Below are 17,513 nucleotides of genomic sequence, written 5' to 3'. Positions count from 1 at the left end.
ACTCCCACCACCACATCACCCTTGTTGCTCACACTTCTAAACTTAATCCAGAGACTCTCAGGTTTTTCTGTAGTTTCATACTTGAGCTCTGAGCAGTCATACTGCTCTCTTACATACAGTGCAACTCCCCAACCTTTTCTGCCCTTCCTGTCCTTCCTGAACAGCTTATATCCATCCATGACAGTACTCCAGTCATGTGAGTTATCCCACCAAGTCTCTGTTATTCCAATCACATCATAATTCCTTGACTGTGCCAGGACTTCCAGTTCTCCCTGCTTGTTTCCCAGGCTTCGTGCATTTGTATATAGGCACTTGAGGTAACCTGCTGATCGCCCCTCTTTCTCAGTATGAGGCAGGAGCCCTCCCCTCTCACGTGCTCCTGCTCATGCCTCCTCCCGGTATCCCACTTTCCCACTTACCTCAGGGCTTTGGTCTCCTTCCCCCGGTGAACCTAGTTTAAAGCCCTCCTCACTAGGTTAGCCAGCCTGCTTGCGAAGATGCTCTTCCCTCTCTTCGTTAGGTGGAGCCCGTCTCTGCCTAGCACTCCTTCTTGGAACACCATCCCATGGTCAAAGAATCCAAAGCCTTCTCTCCGACACCACCTGCGTAGCCATTCGTTGACTTCCACGATTCGACGGTCTCTTCCCAGGCCTTTTCCTTCCACGGGGAGGATGGACGAGAACACCACTTGCACCTCAGACTCCTTTATCCTTCTTCCCAGAGCCACGTAGTCCGCAGTGATCCGCTCAAGGTCATTCTTGGCAGTACCATTGGTGCCCACGTGAAGAAGCAGGAAGGGGTAGTGATCTGAGGGCTTGATGAGTCTCAGCAGTCTCTCCATCACATCGTGAATCTTAGCTCCTGGCAAGCAGCAGACTTCTCGGTTTTCCCGGTCGGGGCAGCAGATAGATGACTCAGTCCCCCTGAGGAGAGAGTCCCCGACCACCACCACTTGCCTCCTTCTCTTGGGAGCGGTGGTTGTGGAACCCCCAACCCAGGACAGTGCATCCCATGCCATCCCGGACAGTGCATCCCATGCCTTCCAGATAGATAAATCCAAATCTGATGATTGGAGAGTTACAAAAGAATCTCACTAAACTGGGTGACTGGGACACAAAATGGCAATTGAAATCCAGTGCTGATCATTGCAAAGTATTGCACATTGCAAAATATAATCCCAAATATACATACAAAATGATGGGATCTAAATTATCTATTACCACTCAAGAAACAGATCATCATGGATAGCTCTCTGAAAACTTCTGCTCCATGTGCAGCGGCAGTCAAAAAAGCTAATGGAATATTAGGAACCATTAGGAAAGGGATAAATAATAAAACAGAAAATATCATAATGCCCCCCATAGAAATCCATGGTGCATTCACACCTTGAATACTGCGTGCAGTTCTAGTCACATCGTCTCAAAATAAGATATGTTAGAATTGGATAAAGTGAGGAAAACAGCAATGAAATGACTAAGGGGATGGAAAAAGATGAGGACTGTTCTTCCTAGAAAAGAGACGACCAAGGGAGATATGACCGAGGTCTATACAATCATGACTGGTGTGAGAAAAGTGAATAAGGAAGTGTTATTTACCCCTTCTCATAAAACAATAACCAAGGGTCAAACAATTAAATTAAAAGACAGGAGGTTTAAAACAATCATAAGGAATTACTTCTTCACACAACTCACACTCAATCTGTGGAACTCGTTTCCAGGGGATGTTGTAAAGGCCAAAAGTATAACCAAGTTCAAAAAAAGGATTAGATACGTTCATGGAAGATGGGTCCACCAATGGCTATGAGCCAAGAGGGTCAGGGATGCAACCCCATGCTCTTGGTCTCCCTAAACCTACAACTCCCAGAGCTGGGACTCAGCAATAGGGGATGGATCACTCAATAATTTCCCTGTCCCATTCATTCCCTCTGAAGTTTCGGGTACTGGCTATTGTAGGCAGGATACTGGACTAGATGCACCATTGGCCTAACCCAGTATGGCCTTTCTTATATTATGTTCTTATGCTCACTCACCTGGACTCAGACAGCTAACCCAGGTCAGCCCTTTCTTGCACAAAAAGAAGGGACTATGTGCACCATTGTAACCAGAAGCCTAGTGTTTTAAGATGTCACCAAGCATGTTAGAGACCCCAGTTTAAACCTCCAATCTGCCTCATTCTGAGCAACAATGTTATCCCAGGTCACCTACCTCCCACATGACTGTCCTAACTGCTGCGTTGTAGGGTATACTGAGGTGGGTGTCTTTCCTCCCTCCTGCTGAAGTTCCAATTTTTGTAAAATATGCCAGAAGAAGAGACAGTGCACACTCCTGCGAGCTGAGCAGAGATTTTGAAGAGCTTAGTATTGTATTTAGGCATCAAAAGTGTTTGACTTAGTGCTACTTGACATTCTAATTTAAAAAAATGTTACTTCAGAACATTGATACAGCACATATTAAACAGATTAAGAATTGGTTAATTGATTGATCTAAAAAAATAGACAAAGTGGGTGAAGCAATATCTTCTATTGGACCAACTTCTGCTTGTGAGAAAGACTAGCTTTCAAGCCATACAGAGCTCCACACAGACCAGAAGAAGAGTTCTGTGTGACTCAAAAATTTGTCTCTCTCAGCAACAGAAGTTGGTCCAATAACAGACATTACCTCACCCACCTTGTCTCTCTAACATCCTGGGACTGATATGGCTGCAACTACACTGCATACTTTTAAAAAAAAAGTCATTAATGAGGATTCACCCTCTAGTGCAGAGGTCAGCAACCTTTCAGAAGTGGGGGGCCAAGTCTTCATTTATTCACTGTAATTTAAGGTTTCATGTGCCAGTAATACATTTTAACGTTTTTAGAAGGTCTCTCTCTTTAAGTCTATATTATAGAACTAAACTATTGTTGTATGTAAAGTAAATAAAGTTTTTTAAATGTTTAAGAAGCTTCATTTAAAATTAAATGAAAATGCAGATCTTATCAGATTAGTGTGATCCTTGCCCTTACTTTTCCTTGCTGAGTTTTCCAATGTCTGGCACGTATTTGGATACTGCACACAGGCTTCTGAGTGATCTGTTGTTAACCGAGAGGGATAGAGGACAGATTTCATGTGTGAAAATACCTGTTCACACAGGTATGTGGATCCAAATGCTGAAAGTATTGCAAACGCAATTGTTAGGGGGCTTATTCCTTCACCCACTTACTTCCCTGGTCCTTCTCGCATGAACAGAGAGCAACAATACCCGAAGTCCAAAGGTGCAAACAATTCGATGTTTATTGGGGTGAACTTCCAGCAAGCATGATTCCTGTTTCCTTCCTTAGTATCCTCCTTCCCAGCTCTGACACCACAAAGCCTTACACCTGTGTCCCTGTTCCCATTCCTGCCCTTAGCCAAACGATTCCAACTTCCTTACTCCCATTCCCTGTTCCCATCTCCCCCTTTAGCAAAACATGATTCCAATTTTCTTACCCCCATTCCCTGTTCCCATCTCCCCCTTTAGCAAAACATGATTCCAATTTTCTTACCCCCATTCCCTGTTCCCATCTCACACACCCACATGCCCACCCCCACCCACACCCAGTCACTTCCTCATTGACTACAGATTATATAGTAAAACTTGAGTTCTGCTTAGCTATACCTTAACCAATCATTTTCCTGAAATTTAACTAACCAATCCTAACATATTGTAACATGATTATGTAACCAATTATATCCCACCACCTCAATTAGTTTACACCCAGCAAAATTAATTATACAGCAGACAGGAACAATCACAGAACCAGACAGAGATTATACAGACAAACAACAGCAAAGTGGGAACTATAATGACAAAACAACACAGAAGTGAGGATTTCACATCCCAGCTATTGATAAGTGAGTTCTTGCCAGACAGGATGCTATCAAACTAAGTTTCCTTTTACATTTTCTAGGCACTTCCCTTTCTCTGGAGGTGATAGGAATACAATCCTGTCCTGATAGTGCCTAACAGCCCAATAGCACCTTATTTCAATGTGACTAGTTTGGAATGTGAGGATGTGACCGTTCGCTTCCCAGCTTATGGCTGCCTCTGATGCTTAGCCAAAGGCCTGAGCCTAAGCACAGGGCCACAAACTGTCACAGTAAGAGAAGGCCCTTACACTGGCAGACAGTGGTTTTGATTCTTTCTTTTATACCTCTATCACTAGCCAAGTGATAAGAATTCACCTAAATTCTTAGAGTATAGGCCTTTACAGACAGGCCTGAATATCTATATCCTAACAGCAATTTTCTTCAAACAGTTTAATTTCACTGGCAGGGACGTCCAGCAGGTCAGAATAGAGGCCCCATGATCTCTCTCGGTAGCTTCAAGTGCGCTCTGCAGCTCTCCAAACTTTGATGCCCACAATTCTGAGATTTTTAACTGAATGAGCTGCATCTCGAAATCTTCAGCACCCATTCACTGAAATACAGACAAATCCAAGTCACTTTCGTTGAACTTTTCAGGTTTAATTAGAAAAGAAAGCATTGGGCCAAATCGCTGGAAATCTTGAAATCTGTCAGAAAATCCTGATTCCAGTTCTTGCATGTACGTTCCAATCTCATCAACACTGACAGTGCAATGTGTCGATAGCTCTTGTATGTGTTGGAAGTAGTGCAAAATCGAAGTTCGAATATCCTGAGAAAAAAACGCTAGCTCTACAACAAATGCCTTCCAGGCTTCATAAAGATCCAGAGCCATTTGCCCAGCACCCTGGAGACAGAGGTTGAGTTTGTTTAGGTGAGCCATTGTTTACACAGCCATTTGCCATCATCTAGGTTGGGGTAGTTTTGTGCTTTTTCAGACAAAAAGGCCTCGATTGTATCAAAACAGTTTACAAAGCACACCAAAACCTTGCCACAACTTAGACACCGAATGTTGCTATGAAGTGGAATGTCATTATAAGCACTGTCCATCTCTTCTGGCAGTGCTTGAAACTGTCTGTGAGTCAAAGCAGATCGAGCAACAAGGAAATTCTCAATTTGCATCACTGCATTATCACATTCTTAAGCTCTGAATTAGAAATTTTAGCATACAGGGTTTCTTGATGGATGATACAGTGAAATTTGACTGTCGGGCAGCCAATTTGATCTTCAAATAACTTTACAAATCCCTTCTGTTTTCCGACCATGGCAGGAGCACCATCTGTTGTCACACAAAATATTTTTCTGATGTTAACTCCTCGTTCTTCAAAATGGTTTACAAAACTTTCCACTATATCTTCCCCCTTTGTTGTGCCATGCAGGGATTTTAGTCAACAAAGTTCCCCTGGGATTTCATCAGAAGCACAATATCTTGAAACAACTGCCAAATGTGGAACTTCATTTATATCCACGCTCTCATCAACTGCAATGCTAAACACTGCTGTGTCTTTTAATGTAGTCGTCTGCTTTTTGTAATGTTTTCTGCCATCTCGCTTATGCGTCTCTCAACTGTTCTGGCAGAGACAGGCAGTTCTTTTATTCTAGATACGCTCGTATCTTTATTTGGAAAATCATTGAACAAAACCTCTGAACTGCTGAGAAAAACTTCTTTTATATATTCCCCATCTGTAAACAGCTTTCCTTTGTTTGCAGTGCACTGTGCAATCTTGTAACTTCCTTCTGTAGGTTGATTTTTACTTACACTTAAGCATTTAAAAACACTGCTTTGCTTCTCCTATCCTGCTACTGCCTTTTTGATCGATTCTGCCTTGTCTGCTTCATCATGAAAGGTTATCTCATGCTTCATTTCAAAATGTTGTTGAACACTTGATGTGCGACAAACAACACTTTCACAAAGGAAAGCACAAAGAGCAAGGCCCTTCTTTTGAATAAATTCAAATGTGTCTGTCCAAGAAGGCTGAAATGAATGGACATCTAACTTTGCTTTCTTAGGAGCTGGCATTTTGTCAAATGTACCCCTCAACTCACATTAAAAAAAAAAATTGCAACAGACGGCATGCACACCATCAAACGCAGTGTGCTGTTCCACGTGGCGTGGTATAAGCAGCAAATCAGAACTTAAAAATATCCCAGTGGCGCTGGAATAATTTTTAAGGTGCGGGTGCTGAGCTGAGCCCGCTCTTGCCCCTGGCTACACCCCTCACTGCCCCAGGCTGGGGCCAGTGGGCCAAAGCTGGGAGCGGCTGCAGAGCGCCAGGCCAAGGCCAGGAATAGAGCCCTGGGCCAGCGGCTGGGACCCTAGGCCAGCAGCGGGCTGAGCGGGGCTGGTGGATGGAACCCCAGCTGGCAGGGGCCAGGGGCCAGTACCCTAGGCTGTCAGCAGGCTGAGAGGGGCTGGCAGCCAGGACCCCAGGCCAGCAGCAGAGTCTCCGGGGCTGGTGGCCGGGACCCTGGCTGGTAGGGGGCCGGCAGACAGGACCCGGGGCCAGCGGATGGGACACCAAGCCAGCAGCAGAGTGCCACTGAAAATCAGCTCATTCGGCACACTTGCCATAGGTTGCTGTCCCCTGCTTTAGTGAGATTCTTCAATGCTGATGCCACTCGGCATTTTAATCGATGATCTGGAAGTAAATACATCTGCTGATATAACTTGCAGATGACACAAAGATTGGTGGAGTGGTAAATAACGATGAGGACAGGGAAGTGACACAGCGTGCTCTGGATCACTTAACAAGTCAGTTCAACTCACATGAAATGTGCTTGAACACAGCCAAATGGAAAGGTATTCATCGAGGAACAAGAAAGGAAGGTGCTAAAAGGCTCTTTGATCTAGGGGAAGAAGGCATAACAGGAACCAGTGGTTGGAAGCTGAATCCAGACAAATGTAATTTAGACAAATTTTTAACATTAACCATCACAACAAGCTATCAAGGGAAGTGGTGGATTCTCCATCTCTTGATCCCTTCAAATCCAGAGGGATGCCCTTCTAGAAGATGCTGTGGGGTATAGGGGCCATTGAGTCCTCACCAGACCACAGTTTGGGTGGCTTCCCTTTTCTAGCACTCACCGACTCCTTCCCCTGCTTGGGACATACCAGAATCTCTCAAAACAAAAACAGTGCAGGGAGGATCAAAGTAAATAAAGGGGATAGGGGGGTTAGTCTCTTGGTCACTCCTTTGGGGCCCAGCTTGTCTGTAGGCTGGTTCGTGTCCTGCTCAGGATTAAAATCCATCCTTAGACCCCCACCCAGCCTTTTTGTAACCTTCATTCTGTATCAGGGGCAGACAGTATCAAGGGCAGCTGGGTCCATGACTCACTCTCCCTTTGCTGATCTGCCCCTATAGCCAGCTTTCTCCCAGCTATCTGCTCCTACTTGCCATCCCTTCATGTGGCAGGCTTTCCCTTTTTGAATCCAGTCCCGCACACCCCTGTCTAACCCACTGGACCCCACTCTCCTCACAGATTTGGGGATATAGCCCAGGAATCTGGACTCAGACTTCTCTTGCTATATCTCACTAGACCCACTCCCCACCTGAAGCCAGAGGAAAGATGCAGGAGCCTTCCGACTAATCACTGCACAAGTCTATCAAAGTTTTGATTTCCTCTCTATTAACTTCCTGATGGGCTTTTCATCTCAGTGTTTCTCAGGGTGTTGATCTTCAGGTTCAGCATTGGAGTTGGCAGCCGGTGTCAAGTGGAGTGCCCCAAGGGTCGGTCCTGGGGCCGGTTTGGTTCAATATCTTCATAAATGATCTGGAGGATGGTGTGGATTGCACTGTCAGCAAATTTGCGGATGATACTAAACTGGGAGGAGTGGTAGATACGCTGGAGGGGAGGGATAGGATACAGAAGGACCTAGACAAATTGGAGGATTGGGCCAAAAGAAATCTGATGAGGTTCAATGAGGATAAGTGCAGGGTCCTGCACTTAGGATGGAAGAATCCAATGCACCGCTACAGACTAGGGACCGAATGGCTAGGCAGCAGTTCTGCGGAAAAGGACCTAGGGGTGACAGTGGTCGAGAAGCTGGATATGAGTCAGCAGTGTGCCCTTGTTGCCAAGAAGGCCAATGGCATTTTGGGATGTATAAGTAGGGGCATAGCGAGCAGATCGAGGGACGTGATCGTTCCCCTCTATTCGACATTGGTGAGGCCTCATCTGGAGTACTGTGTCCAGTTTTGGGCTCCACACTACAAGAAGGATGTGGATAAATTGGAGAGAGTCCAGCGAAGGGCAACAAAAATGATTAGGGGTCTAGAACACATGACTTATGAGGAGAGGCTGAGGGAGCTGGGATTGTTTAGCCTGCAGAAGAGAAGAATGAGGGGGGATTTGATAGCTGCTTTCAACTACCTGAAAGGGGGTTCCAAAGAGGATGGCTCTAGACTGTTCTCAATGGTAGCAGATGACAGAACGAGGAGTAATGGTCTCAAGTTGCAGTGGGGGAGGTTTAGATTGGATATTAGGAAAAACTTTTTCACTATGAGGGTGGTGAAACACTGGAATGCGTTACCTAGGGAGGTGGTAGAATCTCCTTCCTTAGAGGTTTTTAAGGTCTGGCTTGACAAAGCCCTGGCTGGGATGATTTAACTGGGAATTGGTCCTGCTTCGAGCAGGGGGTTGGACTAGATGACCTTCAGGGGTCCCTTCCAACCCTGATATTCTATGATTCTATGATTCTATGATCACTGTGCAGCACAGACACTGGCTTGTCCATCATGAACTTCTGGAAACGCCAGTCATAAATAAAAATCCAGGGCCCAAAATGCAATCTCAGCACCTTGATTTGAGTGGCACATGTATCCAGGGCTTTGTGCTTCCCTTGCATGACGTGTGCCCTTATGTGGACCAAGATGATGGTACAGGATATGAACAACGCGATGAAGGCTCCTGTGGCGACCAGCCCACTGCTGGAGACCAGCAGCAGCTTTATCATGTACATGTCAGTGCAGGCCAGTTTGATGACCAGCGGGGCAACAAAGGAGAAACTGTGTAGCATATTGGGCCTACAGAAGGGGAGCTGGATGAGCAGTGCAACCTGGAGAATGTAATGGTCAATGCCACCCACAGGTCTTGCTGGAGCCCTCGGCAAAACCAGCAGCATGAACCAAAGGCCGTGAACCAGAGTAGGCCTGGACTTGGCAAGGTAGTAGCACACACTAGGTGTCATCAAACCAATCGAGGATATTCCTGACCAAAATACCAAGATTTCTCAGGTAACCACATAGATGCATTCCTAAGAGATGGCACAGGAACACGTGGGCACCTCAAAAGATAAGGAGGGGATGAGAGGATAACAGATAAGGATGTTTTATTCAAACTGGCAGGTATCCGGATGAGGATGGTAACTAACAACATCTGCAAAAAGAAACGGAGTACTGTGGTACCTTAGAGACTAACCAATTTATTTGAGCATAAGCTTTCGTGAGCTACACGAAAGCTTATGCTCAAATAAATTGGTTAGTTTCTAAGGTGCCACTAGTACTCCTTTTCTTTTTGCAAAAATACAGACTAACATGGCTGTTACTCTGAAACCTAACAACATCTGGAGTGTGATACATAACTTGTTTGTATCAAGGAGGAAGGTTGTGGTATCTCCATCATTGAAGGTTTTTCAGATTAGGTTAGACGAACACCTATCAGGGATGGTCTAGATAATACTTAGTCCTGCCATAGATACAGGGGACTGGACTAGATGACCTCTCCAAGTCCCTTCCAGTCATATGATTCAATGTATAAAAGGAGAAGTCATAGGAGGAGCATCTTTGGGCAGATGTAGGGGGACAGGATTCTGGTGTCCTGACTGAACCAGTACCATTCTCATGGGCATCCATATGTTAAGTGTTTCTATTAGGACCTCGTACTGTGCTTTGTCGACAATTAACCGGGCAAAGTGCCCTCCCCACTGTACAGAGCCTGTGGTCTTTCTTTATGCATAACATGGAGATCTGCTGAATCAGCACGCTTCACTCTCTGTGCAGCTAACACCAGAGCTCCAAGAACAGTAGCACCGGTAGCATTGCCAACTTAGCAGCCTTAAACAAGTTCAGTGAATTCAAAGTGCAAGTCTCTCTCGCCACATGTTCTAGCAGCCTTGCTGGCTGAATCTATCCATCAGGAACACCCCTCCAGTCCCAAGCTGTTTCCTTTGTTCTTCAGGTGTTGTGGCTGACATGAGTAGAGATGAAGGGAGAGAACATTTGGGGCGTCTGTTCTCCATTTTTATATTTTTCCTCCTCTTTGAGAATCATGTCCAGCAGGGGTTCAGGAGACAGAAAGTCTGCGCGATGGGAACTTCCACCTGTTTCTTTGCCAACATGTAAATTCCTTGCTCACATCCTTTTTCCTGCCAAAGAATGGCCACTTAACCATGTGATAGTCCATTTAATTTCATTGACACCTGGCTGAGGCATCAGTTTGCCTTTTGTCTTTGAGGGACTGGTTTGTGCCTGCTTGGAATATGCCTCAATAATGTTATACAGTAGAATCTTATAACTTTACCTACAATGTTACCACACATATTTTACCATGACAATAATGATCAGCACATTATGAGTTTTTAAATGATACCTCACAAGGTATACTTTGTACAAAATCCATTCTAGTTTTGTAAAAAGGGTGAACATAGGGATACAGACTGTCACATTAGGCTGAAAGAGGAATCAGCCTCAAAAGTCATCTTATTATATCATTTCTGACCCTTCCACTAACACTGGTATTAGGATGAAAAATCCTCTGGAATCCATCAGAGTTTCACTAGACATGGTCAAGAAAGATGCTACCTTGGGCATTATGCACATGTCATTTTGATTCCAAGTGGGATTATGAAAAAGTTCACAGAAGTTTCAGTTTTTGGATTTAAATTTTGCAAGTGTTTTCTTTGTGTGGAGTTAACTGAGTGTTGAGTTGCTGGAAAACATATGAGACTCAGAGAAAAGTTAGATGTTTCCTTGACTCCTGAGAGAGAGAAAAACCCATGACTCCTGGGGTCTCCTTCTCTACCTGGGAGGGGAACATGATGAAGTGTTTTGAGAAGGATAGTGGTAGTCAGAACCCCTTATTTCTTTCCTTGGCTCTGAGAGGGAAGTGGGAATGAGTGATCAGAACACTTGGGTAATGTTTTCCAAAGTGCCTAAGTCTCATTAAAAGTCAATGGGACTTACATCCCTTTGTCACTTAGGTGCTTGTTTAAGAAATATACGGAGGATGATTAATAGAAAGGCTCCTGCTTCTTTCCCCTCCAGGTGGGGAGTGGGTCAAGTGAGTTATAACAAGAGAAGTCTATGTCCATATTCCTGGACTATATTCCCAAATATGGGAGGAGAGTGAAGTACGGTGTGTTAGACAGAGACGTGCAGGACTGGATTCAAAAAGGGAAAGCCTGCCACAGGAAGGGTTGGCAAGTAGGAGCAGATAGCTGGGAGAAAGCTGGCTACAAGGGCAGATCAGCAAAGGGAGAGTGAGTCATGGACCCAGCTGCCCTTGACACTGTCTGCCCCTGATACAGAATGAAGGTTACAAAAAGGTGGTGTGAGGGTCTAAGGATGGACTCTAATCTTTAGCAGGACACTAAAAAGCCTACAGACAAGCTAGGCCCCAAAGGAGTGACCAAGAGACTAACCCCCCTTTCCCCTTTATTTACTTTGATCCTCCCTGCACTGTTTTTTGTTTTGAGACACTCTGGTATGCCCCAAGCAGGGGAAGGAGTCAGTGAGTGCTAGAAAAGGGAAGCCACCCAAACTGTGGTCTGGTGAGGACTCAATGGCCCCTATGCCCCACAACATCTTCTAGAAGGGCACCCCATCTGGATTTGAAGGCATCTAAAGATGGAGAATTCACCACTTCCCTTGGTAGCGTGTTGCGATGGTTAATGTTAAAAATTTGTGTCTAAATTACATCTGTCTGACTTCAGCTTCCAGCCACTGGTTCCTGTTCTGCCTTTAGCTCTTTCTTCCTTGTTCCTTGATGAATACCTTTGCATTTGGCTGTGTTCAAACATGTTTTGTTTGCTACATCATCTAGTCTGACTCCCTGTGTAGCCCAGGCTGCTAACATCACTCAGCGCCCTCACACTAAATCCAGCCACTGAAATTGGAACAAAGTATTACGGCCCACAGGAGACTAGGCTGTTATGTGCCACACGCAGAGAATAGGAGGGACAGGGATGCACCCATGACAGAGGACACCTCAATGGTAGGAAAATGACTGAGGTATACCCAGATAATCCTGGTGAGTGACCATCACCCAGTGCTGCAGAGGAAGGTGAAAAATCCCCAACTTCACTGACAATCTGAACTGGGGGAAAACTCCTTTCTGAGCCCACATATGGCCATCTGTTAGACCCTGAGCATGTTCAAACCCACCAGCCAAGCACCTAAGAGGGAGAATGCTCAGTGCAACCTCAGAGCCCATCTCACACCCTCAATTGTCCCATCTCCAGCCATGGGCATCCCTGATAAGTCAGTGGTTTTTCACAGGTTTTTTTTTTGTTTTTGTCAGTTTTCCTTTTTTTCCCTACTTCTCTCCTGGTTCTCTTTTTTACTTTCTCCTCTTTTTCTAAGGAAAAAGGGCAGGGAAGGAGAAAAGTGGGGGAAAAAATAAAACCTAAAGAAGTAAATGAGAGAATATTTTTTAATTTTTTTCCTCTGAAAATCTGGAAAAGTATGAAAATTTTTATTTCCTGATTGTCAATTTAAAAAAAAAAACACACATTAACAAAAACCTTTTCAACTAAAGAACAAAGATTGCCCAGCTTTATTTATAAATACACCTTTACATCAGGATTAGATAGTCAAAGACAACTTTAGTTGAACCTGTAAAGATAGAAATAGAAATGGAAGGTTTGTGTTAAAACAAACAATCCAATCCCACTAATTCTTGGTAAAAATAAAGATAAATCATACTGCCGGCTTGTCACATGGGAAATATAAATAAGCTGTATAATTGTACAAGAGAGAAAAGGATAAACCATAAAATATTAGAATTTTCTAGTTAATTTAGAGGAACATTTTATAATAAAAGACTCCTACCAGTTAAGAATTATTTAAATTACATATATTTTTTAATTTATTTGAATTTTTTTCTCCTGAGAAGACTATGATCTTATTTTCAGTACTGGAAATATTCATAGAATATTTTTTTTACCAAAACTTCTCAGGGTGAAATCCTCTGCTGTTGGAAAATATTCAGGAAACACAATGAATTGCAGCAGCTGGGGATCTGACCCATTGACTCCAATGGAGCTATTCAGGTTTACAGCTGGGGATATGGTCTATTGGCTCCAATGCAACTGTCATGGAGTCACCGGGCCGATGCTCTGGAACTACTCCATATGAAGCCAGCCAGGACTCCGGGGGAGCCTCATCTCTGAGCACACTGTCACCAGGGCAAGAAGCTTGCACAGCTTCGACTTTCCTGGATCTGACCTCACAGCATTCAGCATCCCTTTCCACACCGGGTGCTTCCCGCAGTGAGTCTGCCCAGGTGGGGCTCCTAGGAAAGCTAGAGGGCCCTGCATCCCAACTCCTCTGTCAGCTGTGACTCAACCAATGTTGTAAAATGGAAGGTTTATTAGTCGAGAGGTACACAGCATGGAACAGAACTTGTTAGCACAGAAATCAGTGACTTTCAGCCAAGTTCATCTTGGGCAGGGTCCCAGGACAGACACCCTGGACTCTCCCTCTTCCAGTCCCACACCGCAAAATGTCCTGAACCCCACTGCCTGACCTCCAGCACGCCTGTTGCTCCTCTCCCGGGCTTTGTCCTGCTTCCCGGGCAGTGTCACCTGGTCTCATCCTCCTCCTGGATCTCAGGTTCTGAAGGGCACCAGCCGTTGCCTATGTGCAGACAGCTGGGCAGCCTCACCTGCCCTGAGGGCAAAAGTCACACACCCAATTCCCACCACCTAGACACAGGGAAACTGAGGTCCATACAGTATTAGTATAGGACAGTAAGACACATGCAACATAACAAGGTGGAAAAAAACCTCACTTCATCACAGCAACTACTGTACATTGATTTACACCAGCTGGAGATATGATCCATTTACTCCAATGGAGCTAGGCTGATTTGCACCAACTGGCTCCACAGATTTCAGTGGAGATTATGGCCCTTGTTCCATAATTTATTGATGCACACAACATAATAGTGTGCAGGATGTGATCTCTTTCGATAGGATACACAATTCATGTGGCATATCCATCCCCTCTCTGATATGTTAAGATCTAGTTTCTAATGGAAATGATCATTCAAAAATAAATTATGTTTTTAGTTTCCTGCATGAGAACAGGAATCTGCTCATCAGTTTCTTGATGGCCTTTTTCATCTCAGCATTTCTCAGCGTGTGGATCATTGAGTTCAGCACTGGAGTGATTACTGTGTCAATGACAGAAACCACTTTGTCCAGGGCAAACTTCTTGAAGGGCTGAGCATAGATGAAGATGGTGGGTATGAACATTAAATACACCACAGTAATCTGGGTTCCACAGGTGGACAAACACTTGCACTTCCCATCGGTGACATGCAACCTGATCTGGACTAAGATGATGATGTAGGAAATGAGCAAAATGATGAATACAGTTAGAAGGAGTACTCCACTATTGAAGACCATCTTCTGCTTGATCACATGGGTGTCAGTGCAGGCCAGTTTGATGACCTGTGGGACATCACAGTAAAAACTGTCCAGGACATTCAGCCCACAGAATGGTAGCTGGAGGAGCAGTCCAATCTGAACAGCAGAGTGAGCAAATCCAGCCAGCCACGTCAGTGCCACTATCCCCACACACACACTCCGGTTCATGATAATCAAGTATCTCAGTTATTTGTAGATGGCCACATACCAATCAACTACCATCCCTATAAGGAAAAATACCATTGCGACCCCTATGAAGTGGAAGAAGAAAATCTGGAGGAGGCAGGCATTGAACGAGATAGTTTTACACTGGGAGAGGAGACACAACAGTAATCTGGGAGTATTGACTGATGAGTCACTGACATCTAGGAAAGCCAGGTTGGCCTGGAGGAAGTACATAGAGGTGGAGAGCCGGCGGTCAGAGATCACCGTGGTGATGATGGTGAAATTTCCCAACCAAGTGGTCACATATACTATGAAGAAGGCAATGACAAAAAAATGCTGTAACTCAGGACTCTGGGTGAGTCCCAGGAGCACAAATTCAGCCATTGTAGTGGTGAGATTCTACTGGTCCATTTTGTGGACTTAAAATATATCTGCAATTAAACAGAAACAACAACAACAGTTATGGCCTTTTTGTAATTCTACCCACTTCTCCCTCTAAGGCAGTGGTTTCCAAACTTTAACAGCCTGTGAACCCCTTTCTCTAAATTCTGAGATCTCATGAACCCACTCCTAAAAATGAATATTTCCAGGGATTTAAGTTTAAATTTCCTCCGCACTCCGTGGGGCTCCTGCTGCTGGACGCCACAGTCAACTGAGCTCCACTGAGCTCGGGCTGCAGGTCCCGCTGACCGCTGGGGCTAGGGCTGCCAGCCCCAACTGCCCCGCCCCAGTCTCCCTGGGGCTCGGGCTGCCAGCCCTGTGCGGAGTGCTGGGGTTTGGGCTGCCGGTTCCCCCGTTGATGGGGGCAGGGCTCGGGCTGCCAGCCCCAACTGTCTGGCCCTGCTCTCCTTGGGGCTTGGGCTGTCTGCCCTGCAACTGGCTCCCACCTCCTGCCTCCAATGCCCGGGGTCCTCTGGCCACCATTAGTGACATTTTTCTGGAAAACCCCCTGTAACGTTCTGCAAACCCCCAGGGGTTCACGAACCCCAGTTTGGGAACCACTGCTCTAAGACTATGTGTACTCTACTATGGTAACGTAGCTGGAGTCAGCATAGCTGAGGTTGACACTCTCTCGTCGACTTACCTTACTCTTCTCTTTCAGGATCGAGTACTGGGGTTCACCGGAGAGCGATCTGTGGTCTGACAGGTTCTTCAGTAGACGGGCTAAATTGACCCCCTCCCCGTGCATTGATCCCCAGAGCGTCGATCTGGTGCAGTAGTGTAGACATAGCCTAAGTGACTGATATTACATTTTTGTTAAATCCATGTTAGCAAACAAATTTTGTTTGGAAATTTTCATATTTTTTCTCAATTAAACACTGTGTGCTCAGCTGCATTCAGGAGAATCCTGACTCAGCAGACCCTCTTTACTCCTCGAGTGGTGAACTTGTCCTGGGAGTGACAGGGAGTGGTTTGCTCTACAAAAGTGTCCCTGTTCCTTACAGTGTCCATTCATCCATCCTCAACTTTGATGCTCTAGACCTCTCCATTTTTTTTCGATGTTTAGGCTTTGGATTTTCAGTCTTTTTTCCCCTCCTTTAAAAAAAAAAATAAAAACTCCCACTTTTCATACTTTCCTTTCCACAATTTTAGGGTGGAAAAGTGGGAGAAAGTTTGACTTTCTCTCACAATTCACCATGCAAAAGTGTAAGAAGTGAACATTTTGTATCCAAGTGAAATGAAAAGCTTCATTATATTTTGAAAATTTCTCATGAAAAAGCAAAAAGAAATAATTGAAAAAAAACAATTTTCCCATTAAATATTTTGATTCCGTCCAACCTTTTTTTCCTGTCATGACAGTCTTTTCAAAAGAAAATGTTGCTTTAAATTAAAGGAAAAAGTTAATTTTGATTGACATTTTCAGATGAAAAACCATTGGGCAAAAAAGCTCCCACAAACAGATTTTCCCATCTGCAGTCTGTTGACATGTCTTGCAAAAGGATGCCAATTGTCTCTAAAAACCTTGACCATAAAGGATGGCTTCAGCTTGGTCTGAGTAGTTGGAGAAGATGGCGTTGAAGGTAGAGCACTAGACTCTCAGGAGCTGGGTTCAGTCTCTGCTTTGCTACAGACAACTTCTGTGACTACGGATAACTCTCACCTCCTCTCAGTCTTGGCTTTTCAAGGCAGAAGAAGATTAGGTGCCCACCTCCGCTGATCTTTGTTGGAAGTTGGATGCTTAAACTCTTCGGGTCCTTTGAAAATCCCTGTCTCTGCTCCTCCTCTCTTAATTGAGATTAGCAATAGTTCCCCTACATTGCAGGAGTCTGGGTAGGTTAATTCATTAAGGATTGTCAGGCACATGGGTACCGTGATGATTGGGGCCGTGCAAGTAATTAGGTGGAGAACTTGGGTGGAAGGCAGTGGGGGAATGATCACTCCCTCATCTAGACTTCAGAGATTCCAGAGGCTGCTGCATTTCTTAGGCTGCTGTGGGAATTTGAGAGGGACATATACAAGGGTTGAACTCATAACCTCTCAATAGAAACACATCAGTGTCTACTGGCTGAGATAAAAGATCAGAGCCATTAATTCAAAGCCTGTAGCAGATGTGCTCTGTATGTGCTCTAGCCAGTAGAGAGGTGCCTCATTAGTTCAGCGTGGGCTACACCTTGATCTGTTGTGAAGTAAGTCACCTTTAAGCATTTTAGGATCTTCATGTAAATGGGAGGTGCTCTCAGCTCTCAGGGAGTTAGGTGCCCAACTCCATTGGAACAACTTACCAAGGTTGTGGTGGATTCTCCAACACTGACAGTTTGTAAATCAAGATAGATCTTATAGAAAAGAAGAGCTAGCTGTAGGAATTATTCTGGGGAAAATTC

At 44.8% G+C, this 17,513-nt stretch overlaps 1 pseudogene; it reads right to left on the bottom strand.

The window, feature by feature from the left end:
* Nucleotides 1-14,154: 14,154 nt before the first annotated feature.
* On the bottom strand, nt 14,155-15,102 carry LOC140897186 (olfactory receptor 4D2-like; annotated as a pseudogene).
* Between the last annotated feature and the right edge of the window lie 2,411 nt (nt 15,103-17,513).

Source organism: Lepidochelys kempii, chromosome 13 (assembly GCF_965140265.1).
Source record: "Lepidochelys kempii isolate rLepKem1 chromosome 13, rLepKem1.hap2, whole genome shotgun sequence".
In the NCBI taxonomy this organism is placed as follows: domain Eukaryota; kingdom Metazoa; phylum Chordata; order Testudines; family Cheloniidae; genus Lepidochelys; species Lepidochelys kempii.
The sequence above is the reverse complement of the archived record's forward strand: the minus strand, read 5'-3'. Positions and strand labels throughout refer to the sequence as shown.